Consider the following 23677-nt stretch of genomic DNA (forward strand, 5'->3'; position numbering starts at 1 on the left):
TGTACAGTTTGCAATTTCTTACTTAGCGGGAGGTGCGATAATAGACGATTTAAAATTTTTAGAAAGTCTTTCGACGGCACTTAGTTCATTTTATTCTCAGTTAAAAATGACAAAGTCTTGGCACATAACTTGCAAATAGATGCTAATTGTCCCTGTATTGAAATTTCTTTTTCTCATACTCCATGGAGGGTTATCGCTATGATGATCAGCAGTTCTCTTTCTTGTGATTTCTAGAGTTGTGTGGCACTGTCTTTTAGTAGAAATATAAATATGAGTCAGTTAAATAGTAAAAGTAGCATATATATTCAGAGACTGTTTGGAATCCGTATCATAAATATTATATGTAGAGTCCCCTGCCACATTGTCTGTATGTAACGCCTAATGTCAGGTAGTACTGGAAGAAGATTTATACGGCTTTCACTGCTAGACAGACTGATTCACGATGAAAATTTGTGCATGTAATTGATTATGGTCGTAGGTGCTTAGCGCTGCCAGTGCGAGTCTGGGGCAGGCAGCTAGTAGCTAGTATGCATTCATCCATAGATCTTATAAAATATGGGTATGTACTCGTAGGTTCTGTTTCTCCTCCCTAACCACTAAGTCAGTTTGATGTCACTTACCGTATGGACTGAAGCGCAATGGGGAACGAACCATTAGCTATCAAAGGGATGGGGGGGGGGGGGGGGGGGTGTAACAGGAAATCACGACGTGCAAGTACCCACAATACAGAAATCGTATGTTCATCCACTATCTGAAAATGACGATACTTAGACACTTTCAGCAACACACTTAACACATAATTTAAGATATTTACGAAACTTTTCCTTGTTGACATCCTCTTCCAAAAAATGATGAAAGGAAAAGGTTTCTCACGTGCTGCATATGTACTGTTCCTGCGGAAAAACTAGCACATCAGACATGACATTTTAATTTATTACTTCTTTATTGCTAACTCTATTCATGGCACATGTTACACGGAGTATTCACATACACTCTGGATGTACCTGCAAAATTATATCATCGTACGACACATAGAGCACAGACATTGTGTTGCGCGAAAACGAACCTTACGCTAGAGACACACAGGAAAAAATGTGTACAATATTTGTGAATATGTTAAATGTGTGTGAAATGTGTATGACATGAATGACACAGGTGAAGCTGCTCTAAAACATCACGACCAGTTTCAGCTAAACTTATCATACATGTTACTTACTACCTGGCGCCCGCCCGGTTGGCCGTGCGGTCTAACGGTCGGCTTTCCGGGCGGGAAGGAGCGGCTTGACCCCGGCGTGAATCCGTCCGGCGGACTTGTGTCGAGGTCCAGTGGGCTGGCCAGTCTGTGGATGGTTTTTAGGCGGTTTTCCATCTCCCACGGCGAATGCGGTCTGGTTCCCCTTATTTCGCCTCAGCTACACTATATCGGCGATTGCTGCGCAAACAAGTTCTCCATGTACGCGTACACCACCATTACTCTACCACGCAAACATAGGGGTTACACTCGTCTGGTGTGACAGGTTCCCTTGGGGGGTCCACCGGGGGCCGAACCGCACAATAACCCTGGGTTCGGTGTGGAGCGGCGAAGGGGTGAAGTGGACTGCGGTAGTCGTCGTAGGGTTGTGGACCACTGCGGCTGAGGCGGGGACGGAGCCACTGCGTTGTTTCTAGGCCCCCGGTTAACGTAAAATACAATACAATACAATACTATCTGGCAAAAAAATACTGTGTGCACAAGACCCACCAGATTAACAGGAGATGCAGAAGATTGATCGAAAAGGGGAGGAGGAGATGACAGAGGGGGAGAAAGAGATGGACAGAGAGGGCTGAGATGACGGACAGAGGGTAAGGGAGAGATCGGGGGGGGGGGGGAATGGGGGAGGAGAATGATGAAGAGAAAGGGTGGTGAACATCGATAGATGAGACGTTTAGATGGACAGAGAGAGGGGTATGAGGGGATGAATAAGATGGGGGGGGGGGTGAGGAAGGTGAGAGAGGGGAGGCGGAGATGGATAAGGAGAGAGGAGTAGCAGATGGAGAGAAAGAGAGAGAGAGAGAATGGAAGAAGGTGATAGGGAGAAAGTAAGTGGGGAGGGAGGAGATGTGGTGGAGAGGATGGACAGAGAGGGGAAACGATGAGACAATAGAGAAGGAAGAGGAGAGGGACAGAGAGACAGAGAGACAGGGAGGAGCCTAACAGAAGGTTGGAATAAATACGTACCTGGACAACGTTGGCTACTCAGCTAGTATGTGTATATAGTGACCAGCCAGTGTTTCGCACAGGTCACACTACGTGTGGCCAGACGACTTTTCTGCACAGTGTTTCCACGACTGTTCCAGTTCTCTTCTTAAAGTCCTGCAAAATTTATTGTAATGCGTATTCGCAGTCTGAACTACAACTAGATCGTCAACTATTGACGGAATCATGCCGCTGTTTATATGTAAGTCCACTCTCGGTGCCACCTATAGAAGTAGACGTTTGTTTTTCATAACCCAGATATCGTGCGAAACTAATATTCTCTTGGCCGAATCTTAATAATAGCCGGACCACAAAACTTCTGTAAACTGAAAATTCTATCCCGACTTGACAATTTTAGTTCGACAGAACACCCGAAAGCAGATCATTAAGCACTTCCTATTCATAGGAATTTCTTGTCAACTGAATCGCACATTGCAATAATCAACTAACAACTTTTTATCGTTAAAACAGCTCTAAGCGGACCAGTATTACCGTTCATGAAGAAGGGCTATAAACAAACATCTAAACTGTCCTACATGCCACTGCAGGAACTGTCCTACATGCCACTGCAGGACTACCCTATTCTGCCTTTGCACGTTAACGCAACCCTCCGACCAGCAAAGTGATACCTCCTCAAACTGGAACTGTTGTGGGGAGTGTCGTGGGACCCTTGATATTCACAAAATATATAAATGACCTTGTGGATAACATCGGATGTTCACTGAGGCTTTTTGCGGATGATGCTGTAGTGTATCGAGTGGTTGTAACAATGGAAAATTTTACTGAAATGCAGGAGGATCTACAACGAATTGACGCATGGTACAGGGAATGGCAATTGAATCTCAATGTAGACAAGTGTAATGCGCTGCGAATACATAGAAAGAAAGATCCTTTATCATTTAGCTACAACATAGCAGGTCAGCAACTGGAAGCTGTTAATTCCATAAATTATCTGGGAGTAGGCATTAGGAGTGATTTAAAACGGAATGACCATATAAAATTAATTGTCGGTAAAGCAGATGCCAGACTAAGATTCATTGGAAGAATTCTAAGGAAATGCAGTCCGAAAACAAAGAAAGTAGGTTACAGTACACTTGTTCGCCCACTGCTTGAATACTGCCCACCGGTGTGGGATCCGTACCAGATAGGTTTGATGAGATAGAGAAGATCCAACGGAGAGCAGGGCGCTTCGTTACAGGATCATCTAGTAATCGCGAAAGCGTTACGGAAATGATAGAAAAACTCCAGTGGAAGACTCTGCAAGAGAGAAGCTCAGTAGCTCGGTACTGGCTTTTGTTGAAGTTTCGAGAACATACCTTCACCGAGGAGTCAAGCACTATATTGCTCCCTCCTACGTATATCTCGCGAAGAGACCATGAGGATAAAATCAGAGAGATTAGAGCCCACACAGAGGCATACCGACAATCTTTCTTTCCACGAACAATACGAGACTGGAATAGAAGGGAGAACCGATAGAGGTACTCAGGGTACCCTCCCCCACACGCCGTCAGGTGGCTTGCGGAGTATGGATGAGGATGTGGATGTAGATGCAGGATTTTGTTATGATTGTTCGGAGTATCACACGAACCGAATAGGGTGGCCCATTTATTCCATGTGTGGGAGGACCAATTTCAAATTCCATGTTCAGTCTTCTGCATGCATAGTTTTTCATCGTTTCCCCTAAATATCTAAAGGCCAGCGTGGTTCCTTGGAGCACGTCGCGGTCGGTTTCCTTTCTCATAATTCCATGATTAAAAGTTACTGCTCCATATCTATTGGTGATGGAGCGGGAAACTCCACTCTTCTGTCTTCTCCGGGCCAATCTGTCATGTGAATCACTGTAAAAGAACAGCGTGTTTCATCCGTAAAGAGCACATACCTTCATTCATTCATGGTACAATCTCGATTTTCTAGCTTCACTATCACCAAGATCATCTTAGCCCGGCTACTCAGGGTTACTCTGGGTCAGATATGTTGCATAAAGATCATGTGCTTCAATCTTCCGAAAAACTTTGCCAGGAGGCTGCGTTCCCAGGCAGTTCTGAGCTCTGCAGACAACTGTGCTGTAAGCGTTGTTTCATAACACAGTTAAGGCCAACTAGCGGTCGCTAGGAATAGTGCGTACTCATGAATGACATTTTACTGACGTAAGTCCTAGAAGTTAGCAAAAGATAGAAATTACACTTTGTGGTAAAACAATACTGCTCAGACTGCAATGCGTATGTGTATGTATTCCCACACTTCAAATGGCCAAGTTGTTCTGCCCCGTAAGTTATGGTTAGCATTGAGAGCTTCACGAACAGACTACATTCTACAAATAATGTAAGTACTCACCAACAGACGATATTCTGCTCTCAGCGTAAGTACAAAAGTACAAAAGGAACTAAGACCTCACGTGCTTAATGAATTGTTTCCCTTTTCTTTCGATCACGTCCCTTTTTGAAGCAGGAATAATTCCTTTCCCATTCAGATGCCTTTTGCACTGTCATTAATAGAGATTTCACATATTTCATGAGAATTTCCAGTAGGCGGAGTTCGTCGCATTCATCGTTAAATTTCGTGGACGTGGCGCTCAAATTATAAATTCTCCGTATCTCTGCAACTGTAACAATATTTCCTGGTCATCTTTACTTTCTACAGAACAGTGGTTGTCTTCTTTAACAATTGCCGCAACTGCTTCTTCATACGACACAAAAGTTAATAATAATACGTAAAATTACGTAATTCACTGAGGACGCTAGACAGAACAAGCCAATATCATCAAAAAGGAAACACTACTCTAACGTTGTCCAGATGTTATTTGCTTTCGCCTTTTTAGGCTATCACCAGGTGACAATCGTATGTGGTAACGACGGATAAAAATTGGGCAACTTACACAGATATTACTAAGGCAGATACAGATGAAACGTAATATGATAAGATACTCAGGTGAAAGAAGCATTACTTTTTTACCCCATTCGAAAATCGTCGCATTTAACTAAATATGATAAATAAAGTTAAATTTATCTAACATTTGCTTAGCTGGAACTTAATTTCACAAAGGGGGAAAATTTTCAATTATTACTTGACTGTGGCCTAAGAAGCTGGATCGTAATCAAATAAATAATATTATCAACGCATCAAGAAAGTTATTTCTTTTCAATATTACACTACTGGACATTAAAATTGCTACACCACGAAGATGACATGCAACAGACGCGAAATTTAACCGACAGGAAGAAGATGCTGTGATATGCAAATGATTAGCTTTTCAGGGCGTTCACACAACGTTGGTGCCACTGGCGACACCTACAACGTGCTGATTCAAATGGCTCTGAGCACTATGGGACTTAACATCTATGGTCATCAGTCCCCTAGAACTTAGAACTACTTAAACCTAACTAACCTAAGGACATCACACAACACCAAGAAATCACGAGGCAGAGAAAATCCCTGACCGCGCCGGGAATCGAACCAGGGAACCCGGGCGTGGGAAGCGAGAACGCTACCGCATGACCACGAGCTGCGGACTACAACGTGCTGACATGAGGAAAGCTTCCAACCTATTTCTCATACACAAACAGCAGTTGACCGGCGTTGTCTGGTGAAACGTTGTTGTGATGCCTCGTGTAAGGAGGAGAAATTCGTACCATCACGTTTCCGACTTTGATAAAGGTCGGATTTTAGCCTATTGCGATTGCGGTTTATCGTATCGCGACATTGCTGCTCGCGTTGGTCGAGATCCAATGACTGTTAGCAGAATATGGAATCGGTGGGTTCAGGAGGGTAATACGGAACGCCGTGCTGGATCCCAACGGCCTCGTATCGCTAGCAGTCAAGATGACAGGCATCTTATCCACATGGCTGTAACGGATCGTGCAGCCACGTCCCGATCCCTGAGTCAACAGATGGGAACGTTTGCAAGACGACAACCATCTGCACGAACAGTTCGATGACGTTTGCAGCAGCATGGTGTATCAGCTCGGAGACCATGGCTGCGGTTACCCTTGACGCTGCATCACAGACAGGAGCGCATGCGATGGTGTACTCAACGACGAACCTGGGTGCACGAATGGCAAAACATTATTTTTTCGGATCAATCTAGGTTCTGTTTACAGCATCATGATGGTCGCATCCGTGTTTGGCGACATCGCGGTGAACGCACATTGGAAGCGTGTATTCGTCATCGCCATACTGGCGTATCACCCGGCGTGATGGTATGAGGTGCCATTGGTTACACGTCTCGGTCACCTCTTGTTCGCATTGATGGCACTTTGAACAGTGGACGTTACATTTCAGATGTGTTACGACCCGTGGGTCTACCCTTCATTCGATCCCTGCGAAATCCGACATTTCAGCAGGATAATGCACGACCGCATGTTGCAGGTCCTGTATGGGCCTTTCTGGATACAGAAAATGTTCGACTGCTGCCCTGGCCAGCACATTCTCCAGATCTCTAACCAACTGAAAACGTCTGGTCAATGGTGGCCGAGCAACTGGCTCGTCACAATACTCCAGTCACCACTCTTGATGAACTGTGGTATCGTGTTGAAGCTGAATGGGCAGCTGTACCTGTACACGCCATCCAAGCTCTGTTTGACTCAATGCCCAGGCGTATCAAGGCCGTTATTACGGCCAGAGGTTGTTGTTCTGGGTACTGGTTTCTCAGGATCTATGCACCCAAATTGCGTGAAAATGTAATCACATGTCAGTTCTAGTATAATAAATTTGTCCAATGAATACCCGTTTATCATCTGCATTTCTTCTTGGTGCAGCAGTTTTAATGGCCAGTAGTGTGTGAATTAAACTGGTTGCTGTCTGCAGATCACGATCGCCCCTGTCTGTGTATGTAATACGTTATTGCTCTGGTTATTAGACACCCTCAAAACAACAGAACTTCAGTTTTTTTTTACTTTACATATCTGAGTGAAGAGGTATTACCGACGATTCACAGCTGTATTAAATATTACGAAACTTACTCAACTGTACTAGGTATAGATGTACACTCTATCAGTGCCACCTGAAAATTTGTTCGAGTCCACGTGAAACTAAGAGATTGTATTCTAGCACACCTAACGCCAAATGAATTCGCAATCTGTGAATAAGTTTCGTAGTAAAACAGTTCTTAACAATGTAGAGCCGCGTGGGATTAGCCGAGCGGTCTGAGGCGCTGCAGTCATGGACTGTGCGGCTGGTCCCGGAGGAGGTTCGAGTCCTCCCTCGGGCATGGGTGTGTGTGTTTGTCCTTAGGATAATTTAGGTTAAGTAGTGTGTAAGCTTAGGGACTGATGACCTTAGCAGTTAAGTCCCATAAGATTTCACACACATTTGAACATCTGAACAATGTAGAGGAAATAAAAGAAAATAGTAACTGGGAGTAAGTTTCGTAGTAAGTCAGTTCGTTATAATGTAAAGGAAATAAAAGGAAACAGGAACTTTCTTTTAGAAAAGCAAAAAGTTCATACATACTTCATACTCATTTCATATCTTTTTTAGATTAGCACTTTGCTATATTTTCCCTTTTCTCTATTCTGAAGTATACGAATATTTAACCACAATGAGACTACAAAGCAACGACGCGTGCAACAATTGAATATAAGGGATTTAGATGCAGCCGCTAAATATTGTCGGTAGATTACTTGTGGTACAACACCCAATTATTTCCGAAATTCCACATTCATTATTTTATTTTGCTTATCTGCGAAAAACAGCTAGCACATTGGTTGAAAATTCTGGTCTGTGAACTGCCTCGAAAGGCAAGGGGTCATAATGATGTAAAAATTCTTCATGAAACACATTACCTTATTGCAACCAGTGATGACAAAACCATGGGAGACTGGTGTGAATTTAGATATCTCTGAAATTCGCCCGGGTTCCGTACCGTTACGGACAAACTCAAGGAAGGTATGGAAATCAAACTACAGAAACTCGTTCTCGTCCTAACATTGATCTTTCCGCAGTAGCTACAGAACATTCATACCATCTCTTAAGTGGACGATGTGTGACGGAACTAAACAGCATCCATTTCTAATTCGCTCGCTTCTCAACTCCCGCGTGTTGTTAACCAAAAAACCAGTGGCATCGTTTTGATATTCTACACCGGTTCCATCACGTCTATTTCACTAAGGGGAAAAAATTTAAATTTGTGGAGTACAAATGTTTGCCAAAACTTTACGCTTATTTCATTGTGTGACTAGTAACTTCCTAACGCTTGCCTAGGACATGTTTTATTTTCACTCGATCTCTTCCTAAACCTCTGCCAAACAATGTTTGATGTTCGCAAACTTTTAAATGATTGGTGAAGGTTTGTTACATTGATACTCTATACTAAAGAAAAGCATTCTTGACGTTTAGTAGGAAGTCCTGTCTCTTTGTACTGAATAATGCAAAGCTGAGCTGCGATGTCTCGGAATTAATTCAAGAATCGACCATTAGAATTTATTGCCAAAACAATAGTGTCGTTTTACAAAATAATGCGAAGTAACAGTAAGTATATGTTGTTCAATAAAAGAAATTCCTTTAGTGTAGTACTAAGAACACAAACCAAGCTCTTAGTCTGATTGTTATAAACAATGATAGATTTTGTGACAAATATGGGAAAGAAAATCGCCCATATCGTTTTCAAATGAAACCGTCACTACATTCGTCTGAAATAATTCATGGAAACCACGATGCGCCTACTTTTGGGTGGTCACAATGAAATCAAGTCGAGCTTTGACCTCACGTAATCACCACAACCATAACTTTGACTTATTTTTGTTTAGAATATAGCGCTTTTTCCATTTATTATCAAACATCAGCACTTTCTCATAGAAGAAAAGAGTGTCATTGAGAAAATAAACTGGTTTTATAAACGTTTCATACGTCGCGCCTTGCAGCTCTCAGATGTTGAAGGAAAGACATGTTAACATCATGTCAGCTTGCTGTTAAAATGCCTTTCCTTCAGACTGGTTGTTATTCCGAATATTTAAAGTTTCTCGTAGTTATTATGGCATAGAGCTACTAAGTTGACAAGAACGTAACGAATTACGACAGTTGATCTGGTACTATGGCCACACCGTCTTTGGCTCTCACACAGTTAACGCACAATCATTTGTTCGTACGAGGGTAAGTCAATTTTTATCCGCAATTTAGTTATATTTTTGTTTATTTTGGAAGTACTGTCGTTTTACGTTGGTGACGCATGCTTTGTTTATTTGTAGTCATATCTTTGCTATTTTCAAGCTGCTAGGTCAGTTTCGTTAACGCTGCCGTGTTGTTAATCACGGTACTCCGCTGTCTATTTGCACCAAAGAAGAGCAACGTTCAGTGATCCATTTTTTTGTGGTTGGACGGTGTATCAGGGGCCGAAATTCATCGAAGACTTTCGGTACAGTACGGGAACAGTGTTATTCCACAACGGAGTGTCTACGAGTGGATTGAAAAATTCCGAAATGGTCGCACAAGTGTTACGCACGATGAACGAGCCGGGCGACCGTTTACCGCCACGAATGAAGAAACTATTTAGCGTTCACGTGAGACGATTCTCTTAGGCAGACGATTAACTATTGACGAAGCGGCACATCGTCTACAAATTAGTTAAGGTTCTGTCTAAGAAATCATCCACAACAGACTTGTATTTCATAAAGTTTGTGCAGATGGGTTCCAAAACAATACACAGTTGCATAAACAAACGTGCTTGGACATATGTATAAAACATTTGGATCGCTATGGTAGCGAAGGGGACAACTTCTTAGACGCTATCATTACTGGTGACAAAACATGGATCCGTCACTACGAGTCGGAGAGTAAACGGCAGAGTATGGAATGGAAACATCCAAATTCGCCATGCAAGAAAAAGTTTAAGACCCCCAGCGTCCGCAGAAAAACTGATGCTTACGGTTTTTTGGGACGTACACGGCCCAGTACTGGAACATTGTGGGGAAAGGGGCTCAACAATAAACAGTGTGCGTTACAGTGAGACGCTTACTGCCAGCCTACAGCTTGCAATTCTAAGCAATCGGCGCGGATTTGCTGTCAAAAGGTATTGTGTTGTTGCACGGCACTGCCTTACTGCTGCCCACACTGCTGAAACGCCCCAGAAAGTCAAACGTGAAGTACTGGATCATCTTCAGTATTGTCCCGATCATGCCCCTTCTGACTATCACTTGTCTGGTCCACTAAAACAGGCATTAAGGAGCCGTAGATTTGCCTCGGACGAAGCAGTGAAAGAAGCGGTGCCTTCCTGTCTCGCAGCTCAACCGAGGACCTTCTTTCGTGAGGGTATCAGGAACTTTGTACAACGATGGACCAAGTGCGTTGAAACGCAAGGAGACAATGTCGAAAAATGATGTTCTTTTAAGTTTCCTATTTGATTACAATAAAATTTTGTAACTACTTTGCGAATAATAATTGACTTACCCTCGTATTTCTGTCGGGTGTGCCATCTCCATCTAAAAATGCTCAACACATTGCTCCAGCTGAAAATCAGGTCACAATCAGCACGATTCTCTTACACATGCAGTTATCGTCATAGCGTCAGCAGGGCAGCCTGCCACAACGCAAATGTTCACGACAAGGAAAAATTCATCAGCTGCGGTCGATACTGCTGTCACAGCAGTGAACCAGTGACATCACCACGACAGAAGATACTAAAGTTAAACTAACGTTTCTCTTTTATGTTGAAATTGTTCTTGTCTGTTGCTTGTGTTATATGCCCCGAATTAAGAACGTCGTCAGCGAAAATGTTTGTTCTGCAAAGAAATTCGTTATTCCCACTGTCATTGTTCAAAATAAATTAAGATAAACCGTATGCAGACGTCGCGAGCAGGATAAACCAATTTTCGCATAGCCAGTGGCGGTGGCTCACTCTGATACTTCAAATGTTTCTGCTAAGCGAGTTAATAAACGTATTGTAAGTTATACCTCGTCCAGTTACACAGCAGTTGTAGCTTTCTGGAAAATTCAGAAGACAGATATGCTTTTGTTAGATGACGCATTACTCGTCTTTGTCGCAGAAAAAATATTTTGTGAGTAAATAAACAAACCTAATGTTTTTCATGTTACATACAAAATTAAGGTACACCGTAAATACTACGTTAACACCATTAGTTATTTGCAGCAACAAAATTCGTCATTTTCCAACTTAAGTGATGCAAGGTACCAGGGTTATAGTGTGGTTGTAGTTAAATTTTGGCTATTTGAGCCAGTTTAGACAGAAAACTATTTACCGTGTGGGTATCCAACTTTATAGGAACGATGTTCAGCCTTTGCGCTGCAGGACTTGCGTTGTTAGAAATGTTAGGATGAGTTGACATTATGAGTCGGTGCTGGTACGGCGATGTAGGTCTGTAACACAAACATTAGCATGCACTGCAGTCGCAGAAAGTGAACTTTGATCTGAACAGCGTCAGCAGGGCTTCACTCGTACAGTTATTCGACCAAAACAACAACAATAGCGCTGCTTCTCTTCACAAGTACTGACGTATTAAAGAAATGCAGAGGAGTTCTTTCTTCGTGCCGAAGTTAAAGAATTAACTGATTTCGGAATTACTCCTGCGAAAGGACGACGACCAACTGCGATACAAATCGTTGAAGTTATTGTTGCCATTGCTGAGAATGCTGCACGCTACGTGCGACATTTAAGCAGATGGGCGTCACATTGTGCAACGTTTGTAACCTTGAATGTAAATATGGTACACAACTAAGAAAAGTTACCCTCTCATTTGGCAATTAAACAGCATTTCTTGCAACGCTTTATTCGTTACTTCTCTTCTGCAAGTTCTTACAGATGTTTCCACCAAGTTTCATTGTCCTTCGATCAATCATTTTCCATGAAGGCTCTCTCGAGTAGCGAAAGTTTTATACCCATCCTGTACTTTGGGAAACCGATACTTAACGTTCAAATATGCCTTTTATATCAGCTCTCGAAACAATTACTTATATCTGTGCACTTCTGTTCTTACGCGTGAGTCCGTAATGATAAAACAGATCTCTAAAATTTTTGGAAATTTTTCTGGTAATACTAGTGATCACACGAGAATGACTGCAGTTTAAGTACAGACTCCCATAAGGTAAGCCTTGTCGTACAAATTCTCTGCTGTAAGCCATCACTAAACACAGCAATCTGTAACAAATCAAGCGAAATGTAGCTTTCACTCAGGAATAAATATGTTTTTATTGCTTAAACAGAAGTCTGATTCCGACAGGAATACGTAAGCGAGGAGCGAATTCAGTTTTTACTAAAGCTGTCCTTGTTTATGTGCTTCCAAATGATTTTATTAATCTGGTATTAGACGAATGAAATGTCTGTAGGGTATCCTAGGAGGAATGGTCAGTATTCAGGCATATGACCATTCGAAGCGAAAATGTCTCATAAACATTGACTATGAAATGCATTCCTAAGAGTTATGAGCACTGTGAAACAAATCGTTTTTACTGAAAGCTCATTGCTATTCATATTTCGTGAGGTGTCAGTATGGATCAAACAAAAAAAACAAAAAAAATTGAGGTAAACGTGGGCTTTAAAATGCATACCTTAAGAGCTATTAGCGATTTTTAGAACAGATGCGTTTCATACTGGGGCAAGGTAAACAAGTGCTCAAAGCTGTTAAGGAAGCACCTCACAGAGCATATTTACAGAATCTTTTTCCATATTTTGGTCCATACTACCACCTCTCAAAATATGGAAAGCGAAAATCTTGAAGTAGAAGAGATTTGTTTAAAAGAATCGAAGATGAGCAAGTGCTCATGGCTCTTAAAGTATAGATTCTAGAGCCCATGTTTACTCTAATTTTTTGGTTTCGAAAGATAGTTCCTGTCGTATACCTGAATACTGACCTTCCTTCTGGGACACCCTGCACAAACGAAACGACTCGTCTAACAGCAGAGATTAGGTACTCGAACCACCCTCCAATTGTTTTAAGTTTGTTCCGTGCTGAGTTACGGTCAGCCATTTTAAGACACAAAGTTTACGCAGCTACTTCATGAACATTGGAGACAGCCCGTTGTAGTTCCAATCGAAATTGCATAAATCTCAGGCACAGCAAATCATTATTGATCTGCACAAAGTGAGACTTGTACGAAAGCGAGAATATTTTTACGCGAATCTCTTTTATGACGAATTCTGCAAGATATTTTAACCCAGTTAAACTTCGAATCCCTCTCTATCCGCGTGGAACAAAGACTTCATGTCAAAACGAGTAATTCAAAGCAGATGCGTGGAATATACCGCGAACGTCTCTGTAACGATTACGACAGTATTCAATCCCAGGTGTGCAGCTATTCCACGGAGCTCGGAAATATGAAATGTAGAAGGAAGTGAACTATCTTTGCAGGGCGCTATCTTTGACAATCTATGTCGTAGGAGATTTGCCATAACTGCGTCTGTATCTCTAAATTACCTCGAATCCCAAGGGAAAAAAAGCCTGGTGACTAGATCCAAGTATGTTGCAACAATGGCAGTTTCTGAATTTCTAGTTGTGGATATTTGGGATGCAGCATTGCGACTTTGCGACACGCGTTTTGCTAATGTGATACAATTTCTAAACGGCGGATACCGTCGCACGCAAGGCGTGACTGGTCTGACAGCTAACAAGCCACAGTCGGAAGTAGCGGCCCCTGTGTCGTGTGGGTGGAGCCGTCGGTCGCTGGTGCCGCCGGCCATTACGAGCAAAGGACAATATCGCCGCCACCCTAATTTGCCAGCAATTGTCCCGCCTCCTCGGCGTCACTGTACACAGTTCTCAGTGGGAATAATTTAGAAGGCAGTGCATGTCCGTCGACCCGCGTTACGCAACTGGCCGCCGGCCGGGGCCTCCCCGTCAGATAATTAAGCAGTAATTTTCGACAACATGTACCCAATTCCGTGTTTCTCCCGAGGACAGTTGCCCACCTGCGTCACGGACATTACATTCCCTCCTCTCGATATTAAAACCAGTGAAAAGACAAAGAAAACGAAAGACTGCACTAAATTATGCGATAATAGAGGAGGAATAGCAGAAGGCTTCTGGGGCAATCCACGAACTTAAAAAATGACGAGAAATTATCAGCGAAACGTTGTGGAAATATCTGAAATTTATTTTTCAAGCAACAACATTACTATATGTAACCAGCATTATTTATTCATTTACTCACTATTCACTCAAAACACAAATGCCCGAGGCAGCATCGTTTACGAAATATAAGTCTGTTCAAATATTATAAAATGTTACACGACACGTTATTGTTTACTAATTTGTACAATTGTTTGGTGAAATTGTGTGTCGAACTGGGACTCAAAGCCAGGAACTTCCCTAAGGCTTTCGTGCCTCTACTTGCGTTCAGTTACCTACTTTCATTTAAATCTATCTTTTAATTCCAACTTAGCCAATAGTATGGAAATATGTTAACCAAGCTTTATCACAAACAAATGATCATTCATATCTCAAGCGCGTTTTTTTTAATACATGGCATTGCATATAAAATGACAACCTAAAACAAGAAAGATCGAAGTTTCTATTTTAATTCTTAAAATGTCGCTAAAGACGTCAGCAGATGCGACTATTCTACAAAGTGAGGAATCCTCCCCCGGCACGCCAGTTATTATCATGACTTCCATGAGACGAATACGACAAACAAAGCCCTGTTTCTAATCAGTACTGAACCTGCAGAGTAGTATAAATAACATGGGAAAATGCACTCATAACTCACTAGTCTTTCTGTCATAATCATCAAACACACAAAAACTATAATTCATAGTTATCTCCCGTGCAGTTGTGAATAGGAATTTTAAAAAAAAATCTTTATTCTTCAATACATGAGACATAAGCAACCCACCACCTAATACATTAGTGGATCCTACTTGATACTAATACAATTATTACTACTGCACCTTTTTATTCTAACAATGTTACTTCTATTACTCTTCCACTATGGGCACTACTGTGGGCACTACTGCTATATCCTAAGGTTATCAATATTTAACTATGTGTACTACTTACTACAGCGTAACAGGTGTGCCAGCGTATATAAACCTACATTAGTTGGCCGTGCTCACCGAACTAATCCCGGTGAGCATGCCCCTGGCACGGGGCTGGCCCAGAGTACTTAATCGCTGCAGTACTAGGAATAGGAATTGCAGATATCTTTAAGTTCATGATTCTAATACCACCAACGCACTCAGATCACTGTGGGTGAACTAAATCTACCGACACCGGATGGCGGCTTCTTCCAGCAACGTTATGACGATGTGATATCATGCGTGCTCCAACGGAAAGAGAACACAATACTGACAATACTCTTTTCGTCTGTATTTCTTTTATTACGTAGCTCGTTGTGGCACACTAATTTGTAATATAGACAGAGGGCTAGAGTAGGATGGATAGTGACAGCTGCGAGTTGACGACGCGGTATGGGAGACTTCAGTTAAACCTATAAGACACTCGGAATGCCTCTGCGCGCTATCCTATCTTTAAGAGACAGCAAGAAGATACAAATATGATATATCAGTGTCGTCTTCCTTACCCTTTATCTATCACGGTAAAGTTATTTGTGAGGTGTGACACCGTATAAAAGCACAGTGTTTTAACAACTGTTACAAGCAGCCTTAAAAGAGTCAGGGCAATTTCACTACTTGTGAAACGTCATCGCAGCTGTATTTGTGAACCTTTCACACACAGGGATAACTAAGCATGACCCTGTTAGTTGAATTATTCGATAGACAATATACCTTCGATTTTCAAGTAAGTAGACACATTCTTATCAACTCTTGTCAAAAGAAAACACAGATCAATGGAAATTTTTCGATAGAGGTAGTGGCAATAACTTAAAACACTACAAATTCATCTTTGAATTCTAATAGCCTGTCTTCAACTTGGATTCATCTTCTGTACATACACTGCACGACTGTAATGTCTGGAATGTTTATAAAACCAGAACATGCAAGCGAATGTGCGAATAGTTTTTATGCGTTTTAGCCTTGGTGAACAAAATACTGAATTAATCAAAAGTTTCTGCTGCCCTGTCTTAATGTAAGAAGTCCTCCTTGATGACCCGGCTGATGCCATGTAAATTTCAGAAAAGTAAGCAACAGTTGTCCTCGTCGTCCAAAATATTATGATATTAATAGTAATAATAACACTAGCAGTAACAATAACGAGATGATAGCACTTAGAAGATAAACTAGAAGGGAAAAAATACCGTTACAAACAATCGAACGGTGAAAAGGAAGTCTAAAATTCGTAAAATGGCCACTTTCATACGAAGCTATGGAGGAAGGAGTATTAGAATTTAACGTTACTGTCGACGCTGAGATCGTTATAGACATTGCTGACAGACTTGGAGATGGAAGATTTGGGAATGAAATTGGCCGTGCCCTGTATAAATCAACCATCCCTGCATTTTTTCTCTGTATCTACGTACTAAGCAGCTAACCTGGTGTATGGGGCACCATCCACTTGCAGGTTGTGAGTAAAATGCTCTATACTTTCGTATATTATTATTGTATTATACAATATTTATATAACATGTCGACAGTAATCCATACCTCACCGGCGGTTCGCAATCTTGTACTATGGAATAGAAAGTATTTTACGGTGGAACATGCCATATTTGCAAGTGAACTGAGGGTCTTTAATGCGTTAACAATTTCACGAATATTGAAATTGGAAAGCTGTCTTGGTTTTCATTACTTTGTGTTGCAAAAGGCATTTAACTTGCAGTTGGTTATTCATAATACTTCAGCTTAATTTGATTTCACACATTGACTGTTGGTGTGTAGTTGAACGATCTGTAACGTATAGAGGATTACATACAAGTCTGACAAAAACTTTGTGATACCAACGCTTATAAAATTTAGTAGACTATTGAATGATATACTTCGGAACATATTTTCACATTTTTAAAAAGCTATATTTCCTGGAGTAATTTTTGTAATTTCAGAAAAAGTGCAGAACATAAAAAGTGAATGCCATCACTTGGAAATGGAATAAGATAATGTATTAAACTTCTATTACAGGACTGGCTAGAGGTAAAAGTCTGAAAAGCGTACCAAGGCATAACGCTCACCTCTATCACTGAAGGTACCTACAAAATTAAATCCTTGCATGTCACATGTAGTTCATGGAATTGGACTCCATAAACATTGACAGGCATGAAAAATTAGCTTGTTGGTGAAAAGAAGCATAAATTAGCCACACTATACTCATTCTATGTTTGACAAATTTTTTCTCGCTTACATGCGTGTCACTCTGTAGTGTGGTGTGCGCTGATATGAAACTTGATGACAGATTAAAACGGTATGCTGGATCGGGACTTGAACTCGGGACCTTCCCCTTTCGCGGGTAAAAGCTCTACCGACTGGAGTATCCAAGCACGACGTCCAACCCCTCCTCATAGCTTTACTTCCGCCGGAACTTTGCTCTCCTGCCTTCCAAACTTCACAGAAGCTCTCTAGCGAAACTTGTAAGACTAGCACTCGGAGGGAAGGGTAATGCGGGGATATGGCTCAGCCACAGCCCGGGGAATGATTCCAGAATGAAGTTTTCACTTTGAAGCGGAGTCTATCCTATGAGTCTTCCTGGCAGGTTAAAAATGTGTGAGAGCGAGTTATCAGTTTTCCCTGGGTATCTCATTTCGTCGAACTTGAGTCTCGATCTGGCGCTCACTGTTAACGTCAATTACTTGAAAGTTTAACCCATTTGTACAGCAATCAAACATTTCAAGCTATATTATACATTGGTGCTCAGTAAGTTAAAGGATCGGGGGTTGACGGTTTACTGATTTATTTTATGCCATGTTGGCATAGATCGGAAAATTTCAGTCTGAATAGCAGCCCGGGGTTTGAATCGCCGTCCTCCCGAATGTGGATAGAGTTACGTAACCATCGAGTCACCTTGACATCTCTCTAGGCGTGACATGTACTGCTTATCTTGCTTTCTTGTTACTGGTCAAAAATAAGTGAGCAACTACAGTAACAGCAGAGTAGTTACATTAGACAGAGAGACTGCACTGCCTTACGACAATAACGTGGACGTGTCCAATATACGGTGATCTAATAACACTGCTGGAATATACTGACTTCTGTATTCCTACAAAAATTGCCATCGATATAATGAGCGAGCAGAGAACCAAATATATACTGTGCCACAGTAATATATTTTGGAAAATGGTAAATGAAAGTACAGCAGATGTTAAAGGAATTCTTGAGGCACAACTGAGTTTCTACTTTCCCTGTTATTGCATTTGATGATATTTTCGAAGAGCTGGCAACTGCACGGAAAGACAGACATGACGAACAACATAACGGTTACAAAATGTGAGAAAAAAAGGAAACAGAAATGATGCTTCTCAAGAAATACGCCGAATTTCTTCTTAAGAAGTATCTAGAAATCAAGAGTAGTAAATAGTTCTGAAATAATTTGCAGTTGGAATAGCAACTGAAGCTAGAAAACAGTGACAAATGAGACATTTCGATTACAAGTGTCGTTAGCGAACGTTTCTACTACTGTCTCAAGCTCTTAAATTGCATCTAGAGTCAGTGCTCGCCCATATCAGTATCCGATAAGAGCGCTTTACAGGAAAAAAAGAGGAAACAAAACGCCACGAAAACGAAGAAAAAACTGCACGCAAAGCATGTAGAACTCGTCACAGTATCAAGTTTTTTCTCTTATCTGACAGTATATGTTTTTTACCCCATGATGCGACCAAGAAGGCTTTGTAATGACGCTGCGAAGTTGTCAGGAATTGATGTAGGACAGGAAACATTTATGCCTAAGGACTAAAGTTACTGCAATTGTCGTGTTAACCACTTTACAGAAACCAAGCGAGGTGGCGCAGGGGTTAGCAAGCTGGACTTCCGTTCTCGAGGACGCTGTTCAAATCGACGGCCGACCAACCATATTTAGGTTTTCCGTGAGTTCCTCAAACCACATAATGCAAATGCTGGGATGGTTCTTTTGATATTCTTCCCTATCCTTCCTTAATTCGAGCTTATACTTCAATGCTAATGACTTCGTTGTCGATAGGATGTTCGGAAATTAGGATATTTGTGGTAATTTCCTGTGGACCAAACTGCTGAGGTCATCGGTCCCTAGGTTTACACACTACTTAATCTAACTTAAACTAATGTCCGAAGGAGGACTCGAACCTCTGACGGGTGCAGCCGCGCGAACCGTGTCAAGGCGCCCAGACCACGCAGCTACCTCGCGCGGCGATGGGATGTTCAACTTTAACTTTACTTACTTGCTTGTATCACAGAAGAGTAGAAAGATAACCAAGAGGAAAGGAGTTTAGGTTTTAACGACAGGGCCATTAGAGCAGCAGCTCTGGTTGGCCAAGGATTCGGATGAGAAATGCTTTTCAAATAAATCGTCTCCGTATCCGGCCTGATTCACGCTCGATGACCGGATGAAGTTTTCAACCAAAGTCCTTTCCGACTGCAGAGGGGTTCGTAACAGCTCCTCCACTTTATTCAGTCGTCTAAATAGACCCATTCTAAATCAACTGCAGCATTCATACTAGCCAGAAACGATTTTCACCGTGTACGAAACAAAAGTGTGCTATTCAGTTTTCGAATGCTACCAGCAAAACTGTAATATGTCAGTGATAATTCCAAGGTGTAAAATCTTTCATCTGGCACACTTATTGTAATTTGTAGAACAGTTCCTCGTAGTAGTTAAGAGCGTCTGCTGAAATGCTACTTATCTGGACCGCCTTTAATCGAATTCTCACATTTTTTGAGTTTTCTTTTTCGTTTAGTGATTTTTAATCCAGCCCTGTGTTTTGCTTGGTAATATTTCGTGACCGCGTAGCTTCGGATAACATTGCCCCACATAACTTGAGAAAAAGTAAAATAAATTATGTCGTCGTGCGTATTGACCATCTCTGCTTCCTTGCTGAGACCATTATAGACGTCGCATACAGGCTCTGATTGCAGGAGATGGGGAACAAAATTGACCATGTTCTGTTCAAAGGAACGATCCCGGAAGTTTTTCGCAGTATCTGTTTTGCTAATCACCTGGTTCACGATGCACGGTCCAGCTGAAGGTTGTGAATATAATGCCATATCCTTTTATGGATTATGTTATTATATTATATAGTATTTATATAGCGCCGCGCGGGATTAGCCGAGCGGTCTGGCGCTGCAGTCACCGACTGTGCGGCTGGTCCCGGCGGAGGTTCGAGTCCTCCCTCGGGCATGGGTGTGTGTGTATGTCTTTAGGATAATTTGGGTTAAGTAGTGAGTAAGCTTAGGGACTGATGACCTTAGCAGTTAAGTCCGATAAGATTTCACACACATTTGTACATTTATATAGCACGTCGACAGTTAAGCCATACTTTATCTGCGTGCACCATCTTGTAACTTGAAGCTGAAGGTCTTTTGCCGTGCTACATATGATGCTAGCAAATGAACTGAGTTTATTTCAAGTATTAACAATTTTACCGATCTTGAAATTGGAAATTTGTTTTGGTTTACTATAGTATTTCACGTATTGACTATTGGTGCGTAGTTCAATAATATTGTAATATACTGAGGCTTACATACGGTACTGACAAGAACTTTTCGATCGCAACACTTTTAAAATCTAGTAGAATACTGAACTTGGTACCTCGGAATGTGTTTCTACATTTGTAAAAACCAGTATTTTGTGGACTAATTTCTGTAATTTCAGAAAAATGCTCCAGCAAATAAACAGTGAATCGTACCTCTTAGAAACGGAATAAAATTATGTGTTAAACTTCTATTACAGGCCTGGCTAGAGGTGAGAGTCTGGAAAGTGTACCAAGGTACAACACTCTTTTCTACCAGTGAATGTACCTGCGAAATTGTATCATTGCACAGCACACATTGTTCATGAGTTTTTCTTGTTGCACACTTATTTTAATTTTTAGACGAGTTTCTCGTGGCAGTTAAGAGCTTCTGATGAAATCTTATTTATAGTGCCTATAACCCTGTTTCGCGTAATTTTATGGTTTACTTTTTTCTTTTGACTATTTTTATCACAGCCCTCTCTTTTAATTGGTAACTCACTCCTTCACATGTAGCTTTAGATAATTTGGTAGACATAAACTAAGAAAAAAGTGACACAAATTACATTGTCGTGCGTATTGCACTATCTCTGCTTCCTTGCTCAGGTTCTATATAAACCTTCTTACTGTTTTGTGTCAGTACTGCTTTTTCGGAAATATTTTGTGTAGGTGATGCTGGAAAGCTATTACGATGGTTAGAATTGCTCTGTGCAATACACAGCTGTAGTACTCTATTCCTATTAAAGACGATCGATTTCGTATCACAGAAGGCATTCATCTCTGCATTGCCCAGTAACAATAACTAGTTCCTAATACAGCCTCCTATGTGTAAACAGCCATCTCATAGAAACATCTAACACGCTTATGCCGACCCTATTCTCTCACGCTGAACATGAAATCTCACTCTCGAGATAGCTACGTTCATAACCAGAATCGATCGTATTCAATAAAAAATAAAGTAATACAGCTCTGTATTTTACAATGAAAATTTTAAGATTGGTTTTTCATTTTAGCCTTCTATATTTGTCTTGCAACTTACCTGACGCACTAGCTCTAAATTTCATCAAATGGTTCAAATGGCTCTAAGCACTATGGGACTTATCTGAGGTCATCAGTCCCATAGACCAACTACTTAAGCCTAACTAATTTAAGGACACCACACACAGCCATGCCCGAGGCAGGATTCGAACCTGCGACCGTAGCAGGAGCGCGGTTCCGGACTGAAGCGCCTATAACCGCTCGGCCAAAGCGGCCGGCTCTAAATTTCATCAACATGTTATCTTTGCTAAGAGGAAATACTAATATTCTAGAAATGTATCGTCAGTACGTATACCTCTTAAATCCTGCAAGAAAGTGCTGTAAACTCTAAAGACGAAGAAACTGTTTTTAACCTTCCTAGTAAAACCTGGAAGAAACCTGGCGTGCGCAAGAAAGTGACAGCGGATCAAGGATTAGAATCAGAATACTGTATAGAAGAGATTTGGAAGACTTGACTTCAAATAAAACAGAAGACAGAGTTAAATTCCAACGGAATTTCTAAAATCATTGGGGGAAGAGGCAACAAACAGACTATTCACTTTGGTGTAGAGACTGTATGAGAGTGTTTGGTACCACGAGAGCGTGCTGAATAGTAATGCCTCCGAATTTTTATTCTGTTCTCAATATAGATTTAGCACTGCATATTAGTCGTTCGAATTTCCCGCTTCGCTGACGTAAACTGCGACTCGATGCCGCTAGAGGACGCCAAATTGTAGGGCGCTAACCCGGCGGTGTGCGACGTAACTACGTCGGTGCGTGAACAACAGTGTGCTCTGATCGAGTTTCTAACCACAGGAAACGTTTCTCCGCTCGTAGAGCTCAGCCTCCGCCAACACATTGTCAGACCACACACGAGCGCTGCATCTATAACAATCTGACGACTTGGGTTCATTATGACAATCACGCTCCATACTGTCCCGACTTGGCCACATACGATTTTGATCTATTTCCGAAACATACAGAAGACCTGTCAACAAACGTTCTACAGTGACGATGTGAGAAAACTGCTCGCTCATTGAGAGAAACGTGTTCATGGCCACGGTGACCATGTTGAGAAATAAATATGTAGACATAAGGAATAAAATGTGGAGTGTGAATAAAGTTTGTGTTTTAATAAAGCTTTAAAAGTTACCACGTAACTAATTTGCAAATTTGACTTTTCCACAGGCTCCCGTTATATTACGTCTAAGATACGACGCAATGGATTCCCAACAACTTTCTTGCGACAGACAAGTCGTAAATACGAATTATATCGGGAAATCAAAAATATGAAAGTGGTGTTGCGGGGTGTCGGGATGGTCGAACCCAAGAGTCCAGATGGCCGAGCTGAAGGCAGGACCCACGGCCGTCTTTCGTCAGGAGGCCGAGCAAGTTCAAGAGCGTCAAGGGGCAGCACAGAGTGATACAGCGGTATTTGGTGGCATTACTTCAATCTCATAATTTACACTGCTTCAGCCGGCCGAAGTGGCCGTGCGGTTCTAGGCGCTGCAGCCTGGAACCACGCGACCTCTATGGTCGCAGGTTCGAATCCTGCTTCGGGCATGGATGTGTGTGATGTCCTTAGGTTAGTTAGGTTTAAGTAGTTCTAAGTCTAGGGGACTGATGACCTCAGATGTTAAGTCGCATAGTGCTCAGACCCAGTTGAACCATTTTTTAGTTCCTCGCCTCATATCCCAATAACGTCAAGCAACGCTGCGGTTTTCTGCCTCGTTGTTGCTTCACACAAAGCAGTTCGTGCCGCAATAGCGCTGTCGCAACACCGCGCTCGCGAGTGCCATGTTTGCATTTCCTGACCGACTGTCGGCCCCAGATTCCATCGTCCAACCACGTGTTCATTGACTACTAATAAAATTTCCTCTTTTTTACGACTAATACTAGCGCAGCAGTGGGAAACATCACAGCCTTAACGCAAGCAAAGTAACATTCGTCAAGTATTAA

Source organism: Schistocerca americana, chromosome 1, assembly GCF_021461395.2.
Source record: "Schistocerca americana isolate TAMUIC-IGC-003095 chromosome 1, iqSchAmer2.1, whole genome shotgun sequence".
Taxonomy (NCBI): Eukaryota; Metazoa; Arthropoda; class Insecta; order Orthoptera; family Acrididae; genus Schistocerca; species Schistocerca americana.